This window comes from Lonchura striata, chromosome 1A (assembly GCF_050655825.1).
Source record: "Lonchura striata isolate lonStrDom1 chromosome 1A, ASM5065582v1, whole genome shotgun sequence".
Taxonomy (NCBI): domain Eukaryota; kingdom Metazoa; phylum Chordata; class Aves; order Passeriformes; family Estrildidae; genus Lonchura; species Lonchura striata.
The window spans coordinates 7,096,644-7,111,341 of NC_140741.1; the positions used below are offsets into that span (position 1 = coordinate 7,096,644).

General features: G+C 50.9%; 1 protein-coding gene across 23 annotated transcripts in view; it reads left to right on the forward strand.

Annotated features, from left to right (window-relative positions):
- The first annotated feature begins 786 nt into the window (after nt 1-786).
- PPFIBP1 (PPFIB scaffold protein 1) overlaps nt 787-14,698 on the forward strand; it is a 103,819-nt gene continuing 89,907 nt past the window's right edge. For 21 of the 23 annotated variants that reach the window (XM_021539157.3, XM_085568830.1, XM_085568828.1 and 18 more), the window contains exon 1: nt 787-873. The gene's annotated coding sequence lies outside the window, so the exon portion shown is untranslated. The remainder of the gene's footprint in view (nt 874-14,698) is intronic. The other 2 variants (XM_085568846.1, XM_085568826.1) reach the window with 2 other exon arrangements.

Consider the following 14,698-nt stretch of genomic DNA (forward strand, 5'->3'; position numbering starts at 1 on the left):
GAAACTTCCACATTTTTGCATGTTATGGTCAGGAACAGAACACAAGCAAATTGTCTTTTCCACGAACAAAACATGACAAGTTTTCTCTCACCCAGCGCTTAGAGAAGGGGTGGGAGGAAGAGCTTTGAGGCAACTCCAAACAAAACTGAGAGTTAGTTGGCTGAACCCCTGGGTCTGTTCTTTGTGTGGCTCCACTCCTGAGAGAGCAGCATCTCAGGCCTTTCTGCCATGGAGCCGGTAAAGCCAAGGCTGGTTTTCGGTGTGGCTGCGAGGCTGTTGATGCAGTGCACGGAGTCACTTGCACTGTATAAATGAGAGTAACGCTCCTGCGGAAGTAGCACGGATGGCTGCACTAAAACCCGCACCATGTTTATCCCCAGCCCTGCGGCCAAGCGCTGGCATGGCACTGCAGATTTGCCCGGGGTGTCACTCGGTGCCGCCTCCTTCCCCCGCCGAGGAGCGGCTCGGGGGAACTCGGGCAGCAGACCGCGGACATCGGTCGGGGTCCCGGGCAGAGCACCCGGAGGTGGCGGAGTCACAGGGGCGTTGTAAGCTTGGAAGTGTCGCTCGGAACCGGGTGAGGTTCGCGCTGTGCTGCGCAGTCCCGGGCTGCGCTCGCTGGTCTCTGACGGCCCGTGAGGGGCACGGGGAGCGCGGCCGCTCGCACCGCCCCACGCCGGCTCCCTCATGGCCGGCCCGGGAGCGGCGGCGGGCGGCGCCTCGGCCGGGCGGGGCAGAGCGGCGGCTCGGGGCCGTCCCGGGGCGGAGCGGGGCGGGCACCGAGCGGAGCGGCGCGGGCGGGACGGCGGCGGGGGCTGCCCGGAGCCGGCGGAGGCGCGGCCGCCCCGGAGGCTCCGCGCGGTTCGGCCGCAGGTAAGGGAAGTTCGCGGGAGCCGCTCCGAGAGCGCTCGGAGCCGGCTGCGGCACCTCGGTGTCCCGGCGGGATGAGCCCCGCCGTGCCCTGCCCCGGCGGCTCCTCCTCTGCCGCCGCCATGGCCCGGGGCCCCGGCAGCGGGGCCGGAGCCGGCCCGGGGACGGGAGCGCCGCGTGTGCCCGGAGCGGGGCAGCGGGGAGGCTGCGCCGCCACATCCCCCAGCCTCTGTCCCCTGCCTGTCCCTGTGCCCGCCACATCCCCCAGCCTCTGTCCCCTGCCTGTCCCTGTGCCCGCCACATCCCCCAGCCTCTGTCCCCTGCATGTCCCTGTCCCTGTGCCCGCCACATCCCCCAGCCTCTGTCCCCTGCCTGTCCCTGTGCCCGCCACATCCCCCAGCCTCTGTCCCCTGCCTGTCCCTGTCCCTGTGCCCGCCACATCCCCCAGCCTCTGTCCCCTGCCTGTCCCTGTGCCCGCCACATCCCCCAGCCTCTGTCCCCTGCCTGTCCCTGTCCCTGTGCCCGCCACATCCCCCAGCCTCTGTCCCCTGCCTGTCCCTGTGCCCGCCACATCCCCCAGCCTCTGTCCCCTGCATGTCCCTGTGCCCGTGCCACCTCCCGGCACTTCCAGCACTCCGGACCTTCTGTGCCTTGTTTCTGTGCTGGACCTGACGTAACTTTTCGGGAAGTTTTGGGGAGAGGTTGACGTTCTCCTGTTTAATCTTTTCGGGCTCTGGTAGGAAGCTTCAGGCACTGGTGCTGTGAAACTGCAGTTATGAGTTTTATCTAGAGCTAACAAATGTGGTTTGATTTAAGGCCTGGGGTTCTTACATCCTGTCATTATTTTCCCGAGGTCTGTTTCTGTTGGAGCCGTGACTCCCAACAGCTGCAGTCGCTGTTCTTGCTCAGGCCGGGGCTGGGTGCAGCTGGAGCTGTGAAAAGGCGCTTTGCACCTCCGAGCTGTTTCTGGGGGAAGGGGCGCTTTGGTGTGCGAGGGTGGGCTGGGCTGTAACACGTGTGTGCTCCCTCGTGTGAGTGAGGAGCACCAGGAAGAGTTTCAGGCCGGGCTCGGCTGTGCCTGAGCCTTCAGAGGCTCTGCAGCTCTCCGCCTTCTGGCCCGGGCACAGCCGCTGCCCGCAGCCCGTGTGTAGCTCTGTGCGACTGCACTGGCAGCACATTGAGCAATGCAAGTGCCGCTGCATTCCAAAAGTAAACAGCAGAAACGGGGCACGGAGTGGGAATATTCTCCATGCTTACACCGTGGAGCTTTGGGGAGGAAGATGTCCCAGAGTGTCAGCTCGGGATTTATTGCCTCTATTAAAGGGAGCAGCTGTGTCTTGAGGATTTACTTTTGTGAAGGATGTAAGTAGAGGTTTCAGTAAAACTGGTGTCTCAGTGAGGCAGCATGGCAGGTTGGTTTGAGAAGCATTCTGGAAAGCAGAAATCTGCTTGAACTCTCAGTTCCAAGTGCAGCAAAGATTCTGGCCTCTTAATTTCTTCACATCACTAAGAAACGAGGAGCCAGAACACTCCCTTGAGCTTAGTACCCATCCCAGTGGAGTTTAGGATTTAGCACAGCTTCTTGAGAAGCTGTATCAGAAATCAGCTGCTGGCAGGACAGTGACTGTCAGTGGAGTGCTGTGGTGCTCACACATGAGGATTGATGTTCCCATGCCAGGAGGGTGAAGTTGTTGGTGTTTCTCTCCTCCCTGAAGGGAGCTCCACCTGTTCACCTGGCTGTGAGGGGGGCTCTGAGGAGCAGGTTCCCTCTTTGGCAGCCCATCTCCTGCCTTGAGCCCTGGGATTTCATCCATGTGCTGCATCTGGTGCAAGAGTTGTGCTGAGGAATGCTGAAGTTGGTTTGTCCTGTGCACTTTGCAGCAGGTCCAGGCTCTGCTTGCCCCTGACACACGGGGTGGAGCACCTTGAAACCAGGGCTGTCCCATGGGGCAGGGATCCGTGGTGAAAATAATCTTTTTCCTCTTAGCTGCGAGTCACGTTTCCTTTCTGGGTTGTGCTGCCAGGGCAGTGTGACACACGCTGCAGGAAGGAGAGGGTGCTGCTGGAAATGGCAGTGGAGGTGCTTGGGGAGGCTTTGCCTGTGACTCCTGGCTGCAGGAGGTAATTGTTGGCATTCCTGGCATGACGGCCATTCCCGGGAGACTGAGGCTCCCAGGTGGTGCTGCCGGCCTGGCTGGTCCCGTTGGTCCCTGGAGATGAGCAGGACAAAGTCTGGTCACTGCTCAGTGCCCAGCTCAGGGTGGCCTGAGGACAGGCAGAGCTGTGTGTGATGAGCTGCTCGGTGCAGTGTCCTTTAGGAGGTTTAGTCTCTTTAATCCACCCAGGTGGGGCTCCTGCGATGTTCCTTTCCCCACCTGGAGGAACACTTTCAGTTGAAGTAGAAATCCTTCCCCTGCAGAGCTTTGAAACCAGCGAAGGTTTAGTCACTTTCTTGTGCTGCGATTGCATCAAACCAGGCCTTTGGCTTGCTGAGCACAGGGGAGCTGTGTGAACTCCTTTGAGGAACTGACTGATTTTCTTTGTTGTGCATTGTGTGTGTTTTTCTGGGAAGGTGGAGGCAGCACAGAGAGGAGACCAGATCCCCAATCTGGGACAGATGTTCCAAAAACATATCCCTGACTCCCTAGGTGGTTCAAAAGGAGTGCAAAACCCCCAGAATGCCTCCTCTGACTGGGGAGTCTGCTGTTTTGCAGTAAAAAGGAGGAGCCAAATATTAGGCAGGATTTAGGTGGGTGATAAAGCATCCTGTGGTGTGAGGGGTGGTCAGTAAAGCTCCTGTCCCACTGCTGAATTTGCATGCCCTTCCTCAAGGAGGTGCTGGTAACTTTTGCCTCAGCTGGTAAATGGTGATGTGCAAGTGAGGTTGGTGTATCTGAGACAGCTTCTTCTCGTATTTACCCTGGTGACTGTCAGGGCTTCAAAGCAGGTTATGTGGCTGCTTTAAAGTGTGCAATTATGATCTGGCCCATTTCTGCCTGGCCAAACCACATCTCTAAATTTACAGAAGCAAGGAACAGGTTTATTGGAAGGTTCAGGCAAGTTTTGTTTTGTTTACTCCTCTTGAGTGGGATGTGTACATGCAGCTGTCCATTAAGGATACATAAAACCACTTAATACCTTCATAACTAAAACTGCTTAATATCTTCCTGTACTTAGGCTGCATAGTGAACCCCTTCCCCCATTAGTAATTGTGAGATCCCATTAGTCATCCCATTAGTGACTTTGTTTTTGAATCCAGCCCAGGAGAGGCGAACTACCATTCCCTTGCCTCATACTGCTGGTGTTTATGCCCACATGTTTATTTAACATTTACTATAAATTCCTGCCCTGGCTGAGTGAAGACTGGGTGATCATTTAATGACAGCTTCCGAAATCACAGGTAGCTCTTTGGAGATGTCTGGCTTGCAAGCATTTGCATCACACAGAAAAGGCCCTGTGCTGTTCCACAGAGATTACATCTGTTTCTCTGTATCAGCATCTAATCCAGAATGAAAACCTGGCCTTCATGGAGGTCAGTGTTTCTCTTGCCGTGGGTTTGTTTCCTGCACTTGTTGTGTGTTTCCATTCTGAAGTAACTTCAGAAGAGATCACGATAAGTCTTGACATCTCTCAGTGGGTCTCTCGTGGGACCTTTGCTTTGTATCTCTCTGTCCCTAGGGAGGGTGCTCAGCTGGGAACATACCTTGAGATGTAGGGAATGATGAATTTTTATATTCTCTCCTTTTTATTCCCCCTCCTCTCTCTCACAAATTGACCTCTGTATTGACTCAGCTCACACTGTAGACAGTGGCTGTTTGTTACTTCTCTAGTAGTGCTTGCTGCCAAAATAGTACTTTATTTGTGCTTAAAGAATGGAATTTTCAATTAATAATTCAGTTATCACACTGGATTCACAGTTGCTTGCTCAGGCAATGTATTACTCTTGCTATGGGCACATAAAATCTCCTGGTGTCCTTTAGCTTCCAGAGCACTTTATTCCTCTCTGACTCCTGCAGTACATGAGGAAAGTATGCTGGGTTAAAGCTTTCTCCTGTTTCCATTGGCTGTCCTTCTGTTTCTGTTAAAAGGCTAAGATAATCCAATTGTGCAAAAAGCCGATTTCTTTCCTCAGTGGAACTATATTTAGATACAAGTTTTGAAGTCCATTGTAGGCAAAGCCTTTCTGTTCCCTGCCCAGGTCATCTTCATCATTAATCACAGAATCACAGCATTTGTTAGGTTGGAAAAGACCTCCAAGGTCAATGAGCCCAACCTTTGACTGATCCCCACCTTGTCACCCAGCCCAGAATACTGAGTGCCACATCCAGTCCTTGTTTGGACACCTCCAGGGATGGGGACTCCAAATTTCCCTGGGCAGCCCCTTCCATGCCTGACCACCCTTTCCATGAAGAAATTCCTGCTGATGTCTAACCTGACCCTTCCTGGCACAGCTCAAGGCTGTCCCTCTTGTCCTGTCCCTTGTTCCCTGGGAGCAGAGTCTGACTTCCCCTGGCTGCCCCTCTTGTCAGGGAGTTGTGGAGAGCCAGAAGATCCCCCCCAAGCTTCCTTTTCCTCCAGGCTGAGCCCCTTTCCCAGCTCCCTTGGCTTCCCTTCTTCAGACTGGTGCTCCAGCCCCTTGCCCAGCTCCGTTCCCTCCTCTGGACATGCTCCAGCCCCTCCGTGTCCATCTTGCAGTGCCGGGCCCAGAACTGGACACGGCACTTGGGCTGAGGCCTCCCCAGTGCCCACGGCAGGGGACAGTCACTGCCCTGGTCCTGCTGACCACACCATTGCTGACCTGGCCAGCAGCCTTTGGCCTTCTCGCCCACCTGAGCAGGTGCTGGATCATGTTCAGCTGCTGTTGACCAGCACCTCCAGGTCCTTTTCTGCTGGGCACTTTGAAGCCACTCTGCCCCAGCCTTGAGGGAGGCAGGTGGAGAACTTGGGAAATGTTTGGCTGTGTAGTCCAGCCTTGCCAAACCAATGTATCTGCTGGCTGTGAGTCCTGTGAGCTCTTGCCATGGAGTGCTTGGTCACTTTGTGCTGAGAGAGCTTATACTTCTGAAGAGGGCTCCTCACCAGAGCTGCTGGCTGGGGGGAATTGTTTGTGATGAGGTGAGGATGCTCCTATTCCCTTCTCTGCCTCATTAAGCAGTGCAAGTTGTGTCAAGGAGCAGCACCAGAGGCCACTTCAGTAGTCTCTGGCTTGTGGTGTTTGAGGGGAGATAAAAATAACAAACCCAGTGACTTTAAGCAGTACTTTGCTTATATTTTGATGGTAATCCCTGTTCCAGCAGGCACAGAGTTGTAACTCTTGCATGAGTAAAATCTCCTTGCCACATGGTACCTGTGCACAAAAGGCTCTGAGGTCAGGTGTGCTGATGCAAAAGTTAGTTTGCACTTGCATCTCTCTTTATAGGCTTTTCCCCTAAATATTAGTGGAGAACTGAAGGCTGAGACTGGAGCTGGCTGCTGCAGCATCTGAACTCCAAAGTGGAGGACTCTGTGCTGCCAGCCAGCTGTCAAATTGTGTCACAGATGGGAAAAATCTGATAACCACTAGTGTGAATCAGCATCTTTGAAATCCGGCAGTTCTCATGGCTCCAAGTGCGATGGATGTGGGAGAACAACTTTGCTTTCTTGCTTTGTTTCAGACACATCAAAACAAGGGGAAGGTATTATGGTCTGGTCTTCCCTGCCTCATCTCAGACTGATCAGGACTGAAGCAAAAGCATAGGGAAAAACAGGGTATGTTTTATATGTCAGTGTAGAATTAACCCCAGATAGTTCATGGGTGCTGCAGTGGTGGTGAAGGGAGACACAACAGACACAATTTATAACAATTGGTAACAGAAAAATAACTGTAAAAATAACTGTAAAATAACTGTAAAAGTATACAAACTGCCAAACAACCAAACCTTCAACCTCCTCATTCTCAAATCTTTGTATTGTTGTGCTCTGTTATGGAGGACAGAAAGAAGAACACACATACATGTACCCAGTCAGCACCAGAATCTGTTTTGGGGGATGAGGGAGGGCAGTTCCTTTCCTTGGTGCTGTGGTAACTGTGCACACAGCTGTACATCTGCTCTGTCAGCAGGTGTGACCATGGGAGAATGGTTCTCTCCCAGCTTTGTGGTTTGTGGGCTGAGTCTGTCCAAAGAGGCCACAGTAATCCAGAAAGGCTGTTTTGCTCAATCTTGACTTTTCTCTCTAGAGTGTGTGTACTCACTAGGTACAGCCAGGTAAGAAGTTTTGACAGGAATACAGCCTTTGTGAAACATGGGAAAGGTGTGAGCACTGTTGAAGGAAATTAGCTATTTAGACTAGCCTAGGTCATGCAGAGTGTAAAGGATGGGGAGAAGAACCTGCATCCTGTTTGGAGGCTGGTCTCCATGTTTTTGAGTGTCATGAGTTGGCATGTGAAGATGTCTGTAAGATCAAATTGAGGTTCTGCAGAGTGCAGTGCCGCTAATTAATGTCTGCCTTGAAGAGCAGGTGAGAAGAATATTTTTTTGTTAAAACACCTTGAGCTGTTGGTGTGTTTCCAAAAGTAGTTATGATCTCACGTGGTTGTAGCCCTTGTGATCTTGGGTTCTGTACAGCTTTGCCATGTCCTTACACAGCTGCTGTGGGTTGATAAAAATCCCTCTGGCCATGTGGAGACTGTCAGAGTCTGTTCTCTGTTAGGCTTGGATCAGGTGGGATGCTCCTGTGGAAGAAGTGCTGTAGAGACAAGGAAAGGGAGCAAATGCCTTGGGATTTTCTCAGTGTGGGGGTGAGCAGGTACTCACAGGTGTCAGTTGTGTGGTTGTGTTTTGCGTGATTTTGGAACATTTTCTTGTGTCTTTGAAGCGTCCATCTCCTCTGTTTTCCTGGTTTAGGTTTTAGACCTGTGCTAAAAGTAGGATGGATTAATCTTTGTCCACACCCAGCCTCGGGGGGAGTGTGCTGTGTTTGAGAGCTGCTGTGTGCAGGATGCTGGAGCAGGCAAGGGCTGGGGTGTGGGTGAGGCTGTGGCTGTGTGGGAACAGGGAACACTCCTGGTGCTGGAACATGCATTCCAAGCTGGAGAACACGTGGGAGGTGGTGATTTGATGGCCTTGATACTCAACCTTTTTGCTCTCCCTCATGCGCTGGAAGCATCTCTGGTAGGCTTTTATTCAATGGTGGGGGAGGGATGGTACACAGAGTTTCCTTTGGAAAAACCAGACAGAAACTCTATCCTCCCTAGGAAAAGCAAGGTGCTCCATCCCACAGGTGACAAATCCTTTGTGTGATCTATACCCTGGGGACCTCTGTGCTTCGAGGGGGAACCTCCACATTGCAGCTGGAGGCTGAAGTAGCTGTCCTTAGTGGCTTCCCTCAAGATCCAAGTTCAAATACCTGTTCTCCTGGACCTGTATGTGCATCATAGGCAGTGTCAGAGCGTTAGTGGCCTACAGAGAGGGAGGAAAAGGGATGTTGGAGCATCAAGGGCACACTGAGTGTTCCCTATTGATGCCCACAGCTGTTGGCACAGTGTAGAAAGGGTCTTGCTGAAGAAAAGGTGGGGGTGTTGAGCTGCTGATCTCCAGGAAAGGCTTGTGGCAGCTGGGTGGCTCCTGGTGGGTTCAGGTGCTGGCTTTGTTGTAGTATCCTCTGTCCTGCTTCCAAACCAGGATTAAGCCAAGGAAAATTCTTCTTTACTCTTCATTTAAATTCCTCCAAAGTTGGTTTTGCATCAGAGCGGACTTGAAAAGGCTCGTCAGATGGATCTTAGAGCTATCAGCATTTTTTCCCCCTCCACTTATCCAAAGCTTGTTTAATTTATGACACTTTCAATTTGTTATGTTTGTAAAGGAAGCATCAGAGGGGAAAGTTCAGAAATGTGTATTTATATTTCTTGCCTGAGCTTAAATTGACTCTTAAGAATTTGGCTTTTGTATTTTTATAAAGAAAGGCTGGCTTTTTTTCTATATTGCAAAAATTTTGTTTTCTTCTCCAGAAGGAGCATATAGTGGCTTACCTTAGTGTCCACCTTCTCTTGGATGTGAAACGTAACTAAGAGGTCATAACCAAAAGCCATCTTCTCAGAGGTTTCCACACTCATGGTGGAGATGGTGTTGGACCTCCTGTGCTGGGCAGGGCCACTGCAATCTCTGATGGCACTGGTCAGAACTGTATTTCCTGGAATATCTTTAGGATGTGCAGCAGGAATTTGGATGCTGTGGGGGAGTTGCACCACTCCCTGCCCCCTCCTTGGGAGGACTGGAGCCTGTGTTGCAGCCTAGGGAGGTGTGTGCCCTGCTCTGGGTGAGTGGGAGGACTGAGGCTGGGTTTGGGGTGCAGATGTGACCCCCTCCCTCCCCAGTACCCTGGGGGGGGCATGCAGCATCCAGCAGCAGTGGTTGAGGCTGGGACTGTGACTCATGGCATGGGGACACTGCAATCTCATGGCTTGCTGATGGGTGGTGTGACCAGATCTGTGGTACTGATATAGTGCTGGGATGCTGCTGGCAGTGTTAGGGTGATGGAAACATCTGGGAGCAGCTGGCTGTGATTTGGGGTGAGTCCTGAGGCTTCCCCGTGGCACTGCCTGCCTTCAGTCAGCTTCTTGAAGAGCTTAGAGGATGATTAATTCTTCCCCCCTTTCAAGCCTTCACAAGAGTTAAAAAAGCAGCATTGAAGATGTGGCTGCATTTCTGGATGGGCATTAGGTGGACAGAGACTCATGGGTTTGTTCTGCAGTGCCAGCATCTTGCTCTCTTTCCATGTGCAGTAGAGCTTGAGTGTCCTTTTGGTGAGCAGTCATGAGGCCCTAAACACAGCATGGAGATGCAAAGATTCAGATTTGTTTGTAGGGTGGTGCTGGTAAACTTCCTGCAGCTTGTGGTAGAGATAATTCTACAGGTTCTAGATCCATTGTTATGGTTAGGTCTAAGGTGAATTTAAGAAAAATGTTTTGGTTGAACAGGCTTTCCTTTCTGTTTTATCCAAAGGGAAGTATCTGTTCAGAGCTTGATCTGTTGTTCTCATTACTGAGGGAGTTTCTGAACGAGACCTAAATCCATGATTATTTGCACGTCCTTAACTGTGTGACACAGGGTTTTCCAGGTTGGTATCTCATGTTTCAGACTTGTCTATGTCTCCTCTTGTCATGGTGTATGGTCTTAAATCTGCATATGCAGGAATGATTTATCTTAAAGGGTCAATAAGGCGAAAGGCATTTCTCTTGGCATCCTTTTGGGCAGAGTCAGCTGCTGAGGACCAGCAGTGCTGAGCTCACAGCAAGCTCTTGGGCTGTTGTTGGAAGGAGAGTGAAATGCAGAACTGTCCATCCTGTTTGTCACAAAGCTGTAATGTCTGCTGGGGATGGAGAGGAGGCACTGATTACCTGCAAGGCATGTCAGGGATGAGACTTCCATGTAACCTCCTCAGAGGGAGAGGGAAATATCTTCTAGCCCAGCATGACTGTGAGGATGGGGGCCCACCATGCCTCCAGAGAGATTTGTGTTGGAGCAAAACCACAGCCTGGCCTTGAGAGGGTCTCCTTCTGTGCAGGGTGATGGCAGTGGTAGCTGGAAATGTTTTTCCTTTTGGAGCTTGTTGGAAGACAGTCCCTGTTAGATATGAGTATGTTTACTTCCTTTATTGCAGAAGTACCAAAGCAGAACCAGGTTTAAGGCTATCTTTTGCAGGGGGTGTCTGTGCTGATGTCCCTATCTGAAATCTGTTCCCATTTTCTTCAGCTTGTTGCTCTCAGACCTCATGGTGCTTGAAACTCCCCCTCCCTTCCCCACTCTTCAAGGAATTTTGCAAAGAAATCAATAGCTGTCTAGTTATGACAGCAAAATGAAAAAGGCTGTAATGTCTCCATAGCTACCTAAAAAGTACTTGTAAAATGCTGGTGGAAGAGAATGCCCTGGAATTATCCCATGCATTCCTTGCACACAGACTGAAAATTGTTTGCATTAGTTAAGTAATCGCTGCACGCCTGTCCGGTGAGCAGTGTTTGGTTGCTGCAATAAATGTTTGTTCCTTAAACCCTGTTAAGCTGAAAAAATGAATTTGTTTTACATAGAAAACAAACTGACCTGAACTTTCTGTAGATGAACTGATTGTAAATGGACCAGCTTAATCCAGCTTGGTTTTATCCTCGTGTTTCATGTAGCATCTGAAAAGAGACAGCTTGTGGCAAATTAGCCAGGGTGAGGCTACAAAAAGATTGAATTATTCCTGTTTGAACAGCTCCCAGCATGCAAGCACTTGCTGCTTGGCTTCATCATCTGGCTTGCCAGGGCTGCTGTGATTGAGGTGAAAGTAAATAACCTCCAACTGGAAATTTTGCTTTTGCTGTAAATGATGATTTATTCATCCACCAGTGAAAATACCACAGAGATATGATGAACAAAAACTGCAGTTGCTGTGTGTTTGGCTTTCGTGCAACAGATGTCTCTCCCTGTTGTGTTTCTATGCAAAAAGGCTGTTTGACACGGTCCTGTGCTGCCCTAGGAAGTCATTTTGCTCCTGGTGGGACCTGGCACTGGTGTGGAAATGCAATTGTCAGAACAGAGGTGTTGTGCTTGGCGTGTGTGTGCCTCACTCAGGCGGCAGAGTTGGACCTGCCCTGTTCAGGCAGGGCTGAGCTGACTGTGGAGCACCTGGACATGCAGAAGGAGTTGGAACAAGGGGATGTTTCTGTAGGAGCTTGCCTTGATAGGCTGGTGTATCTCCATGCCTCTTGCAGAGGGGAAGGACTCTGCAGTTTTGAGAGCCACAATATAAGAAGGATGTGAAGCTCTCAGAGAATGTCCAAAGGAGGGACATGGAGATGCTGAAGGGCCTGGAGGTGAAGCCACATGAGGAGCAGCTGAGGGCACTTGGTGTGTTCAGCTGGAGGAGAGCAGACTGAGGTCAGAGCTCACAGCAGTTCTGCAGCTTCCTCACGAGGGGAAGAGGAGGGGCAGCTCTGATCTGAGACCAGGAACAGGACCCAGGGCATGGCTGGAGCTGTGTCAGGACAGGGTTAGGGTGGGTATCAGGAAAAGGTTCTTCCCCCAGAGGGTGCTCAGGCACTGAACAGGCTCCCCAGGGAATGGTCACAGCCCCAAGGCTGCCAGAGCTCCAGGAGCATTTGGACAACAACCTCAGGTGCAGGAGGGCATTCTTGGGGCTGTCCTGTGCAGGCCAGGAATTGGATTTTTAAGATTCTTGTGGGTCCCTCCCTACTCAGTTCATTCTGTAACTAAAAAGGGTAGGGAAGCTACAGTACGTGTGGTAGTTTGGGATCAGCTACTGAGTTGTTTAGGACAGTGTATCCAGCTGGACTGCTGATGCTAAATTGGAATTTGGCTGTGATACTGCAGTTAATTTATCTAAAAATGTTCTATATAATTTTCCTGTGGCTGTGGTAATTAGGACTGGCTTTGCTGTTGCACGTGATGAGGAACAACATTTCCGTTCCTCAGATCCAACTGTGTTCATGTAGCTCCTGCAGAGTTTCCATTTAGGAGCAAAATGGGGGTCTGTCTCTGTTTGTCTGTGTTAAAAGGAAGGAATGGGGTCCTACCACCTTTCCTCTGAGCCTTACTTTGTGGTCTCTTTGCCCTAGGATGTGGAGCCATTTGTGGATGAGGTGTTACTCGCTGTAAGCAGAATGAGAAATAGGAGTGTTTTCCATTAAAAACCTCCTAGAGTCAATGAAAGTACCACTTCTGCTCCTAGTCAGAGTTCCACTTTGCATTGTTTGACTTGCCATGTGTTTTTGGAAGAGAGAGGTGGGTGGGGATGGAGACCCAGTGATGATCTAAATGGAGATGCCTTTGCTGGTGTCCCTTTTGTCTGGGCAAGCTGTTAGGGGGTATGGCTGGGGAAGGGAGGAGGGCACCCTGGTACTGAAGGGATGGTGGGGTTTCTACTGCTGAAATCCTTGGGCATGGAAGTGAGGAGCAAGGAAACAGGGCTCCCAGGGCATGGACTGGGCTTTTTGGGTGGCGAGAGCCCCACCTGAGCTGCTGCAGAGCAGGGGACCCTGCTGGCTTTTGGAGTTGACCTCTGCCATAGGGTCCATCTCTCAGTGCATGTCCCTGCCCTCCCACAGGCACACAGGGAAATACAGAGTGCTGTAATTTGTGCTGTCCTTCAGTCCTTTCTGTCTTGCCTGTGCTGCAAAGTTTTGAGGCAGATGTTTTCCTCTCATTTCAAGTCCTCATGCCTGGATTTTGTTGGTGTTTATACAGAAGCATGAGGGCAGCCAGAGGTTCTGCCGGGTCTGATAGAAGCCATACATGAAATTAATCCAAATTAAACTGTTAGTCATTCCCTGATAAACAGGAGGTTACAGCACAGATTCAACATGTGGCATAGCTTTGAGACTATGAAAAATGAAGTGTGAATCCTCTTCTAAAAGTTGGCCGTCCCTGTTTGAGGCCTGATGAGATTTTGAGACAAGCCAGTACGCCAAGCTCGCTGTGTAGGCGTTTGTGGGAAATGAGGCAGATTTCTGGGAGGGGACTGTGGGTATAGGGAGGCAGAGGAATGCTGGAGATGAACTAAAGAAACTAAAAATCTATGGGACTGCTCGAGATGAATCTGTGGACCTGCAAATTCCTCCATGGAGCATGTGGCAGGGATGTGGAAGGCAGGGAAGAAGAGTCTGGTCGGGACAGCTTTCCAGTCAGTGGGTGACAGCCTTATTCTTGTTGCAGAGCCTCTGGTGGGGCTCAGGAAATGCTGGAGGTCAATTAATGGCCAGACTCTCAGTGGGAAGCTTGGCATTCCCAGGACAGTGGGAAAATCATGTTCCTGGGACTGGGTCTGGCCCTAGCCCCCTTTTCCAAGCACTGGGGTGAGGGTGTTTTGGTCATTCCAGCAATAGTGGCATTAAGGAGCTATGGTAGGCTGGAATGACTTTCCCTGGATGGAGTCAGAGACAGCTCCTAGAGGCTCTGCTGGCTTGTGTCTTTGGAGTGGACAGATTTCTCCCAGTGAAGTTTTTACGCCTTTCAAAGAACAAAAAGTGTCCAAAGATGTGCCTGCTCAGGAAGGTGTGCTGAGAGCAGTGGAGGCAAGAGGTGGACCAGTGTAATTTTGCAGATGAGTTTGTTCTGGCCTTGAACTCTGCTCCTCTGGAGGAGTAAAGGATCAGGGAAATACTGCTGGTGGCAAGGAAGGAACTTTCTAACTCTGTGCTTGTGGGTCCTTCCTTCCCGTTGGCTGTATGCTTGGTACTTGGACCATATTAACTACTTGTGTCTGCAATTCCAAAGGAGAGGCTTCCCCTTTGGACTTCCTCTTGCAGTTCACATCTGTGAAGCTGAATGCAGATGCTGCCAGCCAGGCTGTGGGGATTCATGTCCAGCTGTGTATGTACAGAGGGGGAGAGATGTTATTTTGGCATCTGCAAAGGCAGCTTACTAAGAATAGGCTAAAGCCATGAACCCGGGAGTGAAAGTAGTTATCCCGTAAGTCTCACTTGATGCATCTTTTTTTTTTTTCTGCCCTGAGGGATATTTGTTTGGAGTATGTTCCCTGTCTCAGCATTTGCAGAAGAGGCAGTTGTGCTCATGTTGGAGCTGCTGCTGTGTGGATGGGGCCAGGCTGAGCTCTGAACTCCACCACTCCTTGCTTTTGAGGCTGAGATAAGTTGCCTTCGTTGTTTTTGCTGCTTTCCAGCTATCAGGGCTTTTGTCTGGCTTCTTGGAGCCTTTGTGCTGTATGAGGGCAGACAGAAGTCCTGTCCAAGCAGAAGCAACACTTCTGGGGGGGCTGGCAGTCAAATGGCATGTGAAGAGGTCAGACCTTTCCTGTGCTTTGGGCTACTGGACCTGGCCATGTTTTATGGGTT